This window comes from Mixophyes fleayi, chromosome 1 (genome assembly GCF_038048845.1).
Source record: "Mixophyes fleayi isolate aMixFle1 chromosome 1, aMixFle1.hap1, whole genome shotgun sequence".
Classification (NCBI taxonomy): domain Eukaryota; kingdom Metazoa; phylum Chordata; class Amphibia; order Anura; family Limnodynastidae; genus Mixophyes; species Mixophyes fleayi.
Window position 1 is genome coordinate 309,522,088 of NC_134402.1, and position 2,500 is coordinate 309,524,587.

General features: G+C 44.2%; 11 pseudogenes; all 11 read right to left on the bottom strand.

Annotated features, from left to right (window-relative positions):
• Positions 1 to 63, bottom strand: part of LOC142120004 (5S ribosomal RNA) — a 119-nt pseudogene extending 56 nt beyond the window's left edge.
• Positions 64 to 147: 84 nt separating this feature from the next.
• LOC142132129 (5S ribosomal RNA) lies at positions 148 to 266 on the bottom strand (annotated as a pseudogene).
• An 84-nt stretch (positions 267 to 350) lies between these two features.
• LOC142136505 (5S ribosomal RNA) lies at positions 351 to 469 on the bottom strand (annotated as a pseudogene).
• An 83-nt stretch (positions 470 to 552) lies between these two features.
• Positions 553 to 671, bottom strand: LOC142131083 (5S ribosomal RNA; annotated as a pseudogene).
• Positions 672 to 753: 82 nt separating this feature from the next.
• Positions 754 to 872, bottom strand: LOC142136732 (5S ribosomal RNA; annotated as a pseudogene).
• An 83-nt stretch (positions 873 to 955) lies between these two features.
• On the bottom strand, positions 956 to 1,074 carry LOC142136396 (5S ribosomal RNA; annotated as a pseudogene).
• An 82-nt stretch (positions 1,075 to 1,156) lies between these two features.
• On the bottom strand, positions 1,157 to 1,275 carry LOC142122981 (5S ribosomal RNA; annotated as a pseudogene).
• Positions 1,276 to 1,359: 84 nt separating this feature from the next.
• LOC142136551 (5S ribosomal RNA) lies at positions 1,360 to 1,478 on the bottom strand (annotated as a pseudogene).
• Positions 1,479 to 1,756: 278 nt separating this feature from the next.
• On the bottom strand, positions 1,757 to 1,875 carry LOC142126610 (5S ribosomal RNA; annotated as a pseudogene).
• Positions 1,876 to 2,163: 288 nt separating this feature from the next.
• LOC142136049 (5S ribosomal RNA) lies at positions 2,164 to 2,282 on the bottom strand (annotated as a pseudogene).
• An 85-nt stretch (positions 2,283 to 2,367) lies between these two features.
• On the bottom strand, positions 2,368 to 2,486 carry LOC142119617 (5S ribosomal RNA; annotated as a pseudogene).
• Between the last annotated feature and the right edge of the window lie 14 nt (positions 2,487 to 2,500).

The window sequence follows — 2,500 nt, forward strand, 5'->3', positions numbered from 1 at the left end:
GACCCTGCTTAGTTTCCAAGATTAGACGAGATTGGGCTTGTTCAGGGTGGTGTGGCTGTAGGTATTGGTTTTCTAATGACCTACATATCTTATACATCTCAAAACCAGCATTGACGGATGCCAGAACAAGAGAAAATAACAAAAAAAGGCCTACAGCACCTGGTATTTCCAGGTGGTCTCCCATCCAAGTACTAACCAGGCCCGACCCTGCTTAGCTTCCAAGATCAGACGATATTAGGCTTGCTCAGGGTGGTGTGATTGTAGGTATTGGTGTCCTAATGACCTACATCTCTTATATATTTTAAAACCAGCATTGAAGAAAGCCGGAAAAAGAGAAAATAAAAAAAAAAGATCTATAGCACCTTGTATTCCCAGGTGGTCTCCCATCCAGGTACTAACCAGGCCTGACCCTGCTTAGCTTCCAGGATCAGACAAGATTGGGCTTGTTCAGGGTGGTGTTGCTGTAGGTATTGGTTTCCTAATGACCTACATCTCTTATACAGCTCAAAACCAGCATTGAAGGTAGCCGGAACGAGAGAAAATAAAAAAAAAATCCTACAGCACCTGGTATTCCCAGGTGGTCTCCCATCCAAGTACTAACTAGGCCAGGTCCTGCTTATCTTCCAAGATCAGACGAGATTGGGCTTGTTCAGGGTGGTGTGGCTGTTGGTATTGGTTTCTTAATGACCTACATCTCTTATACATCTCAAAACCAGCATTAAAGGAAGCCGGAACAAGAGAAAAAAAAAAAAAGGCCTGCAGCACATAGTATTCCCAGATGGTCTCCCATCCAAGTACTAACCAGGACTGATCCCGCTTAGCCTCCAAGATCAGAAGAGATTGGACTTGTTCAGGGTGGTGTGGCTGCAGGTATTGGTTTCTTAATGAATAACATCTCTTATACATCTCAAAACCAGCATTGAAGGATGCCGGAATAAGAGAAAATAAAAAAATAGGCATACAGCACCTGGTATTCCCAGGAAGCCTCCCACCCAAGTACTAACCAGGCCCGACCATGCTTAGCTTCCAATATCAGACAAGATTTGGCTTGTTCAGGGTGGTGTGGCTGTAGGTATTGGTTTTCTAATAACCTACATCTCTTATACATCTCAAAACCAGCATTGAGGAAGCCGGAACAAGAGAAAATAATAAAAAAGGCCTACAGCAACTTGTATTCCCAGTTGGTCTCCCATCCAAGTACTAACCAGGCCCAGCCCTGCTTAGTTTCCAAGATCTGATGAGATTGGGCTTGTTCAGGGTGGTGTGGCTGTAGTTATTGGTTTCTTAATGACCTACATCTCTTATACATCTGAAAACCAGCATTGAGGGAAGCCGGAACAAGAGAAAATAAAAAAAAAAAGCCTACAGCAACTGGTATTCCCAGGTGGTCTCCCATCCAAGTATAAACCAGGCCTGGCCCTGCTTAGCTTCCAAGATCAGACAAGATTGGGCTTGTTAAGGGTGGTGGGGCTGTAGGTATTGGTTTTCTAATGACCTACATATCTTATACATCTCAAAACCAGCATTGACGGAAGCCCTAACAAGAGAAAATTAAAAAAAATAGGCCTACAGCACCTGGTATTCCCAGGTGGTCTCCCACCCAAGTACTAACTAGGCCTGACCCTACTTAGCTTCCAAGATCAGGCTTGTTCAGGGTGGTGTGGCTGTAGTTATTGGTTTTCTAATGACCTACATCTCTTATACATCTCAAAACCAGCATTGAAGGAAGCCGGAATAAGAAAAAAAAAAAAAAAAAGGCCTACAGCACCTGGTATTCACAGGTTGTCTCCCATCCAAGTACCGACCAGGCCCAGCTCTGCTTAGCTTCCAAGATCAGATGAGATTGGGCTTGTTCAGGGTGGTGTGGCTGTAGGTATTGGTTCCATAATGACCTACATCTCTTATACATCTGAAAACCAGCATTGAAGGAAGCCGGAACAAGAGAAAATTAAAAAAAAAAGGCCTACAGCACTTGCTACTCCCAGGTGGTCTCCCATCCAAGTACTAACCAGGAGCAGTCCTGCTTAGCTTCCAAGATCAGATGAGATTGGACTTGTTCCGGGTGGAGTGGCTGCAGGGTTTGGTTTTCTTATGACCTACATCTCTTATACATCTCAAAACCAGCATTGAAGGAAGCCGGAATAAGAGAAAATTAAAATAAAAGGCCTACAGTGCCTGGTATTCCCAGATGGTCTCCCATCCAAGTACTAACCAAGGCCGGCACTGCTTAGCTTCCAAGATCAGACGATATTGGGCTTGTTCAGGGTGGTGTGATTGTAGGTACTGGTTTTCTAATGACCTACATCTCTTATACATCTGAAAACCAGCATTGAAGGAAGCCGGAATAAGAGAAAATAAAAAAAAATTGGCCTACAGCACCTGGTATTCCCAGGTGGTCTCCCACAAAAGTACTAACCAGGCCCGACCCTGCTTAGCTTCCAATATCAGATGAGATTGGGCTTGTTCAGGGTGGTGTGTCTGTAGGTATTGGGTTCCTAAT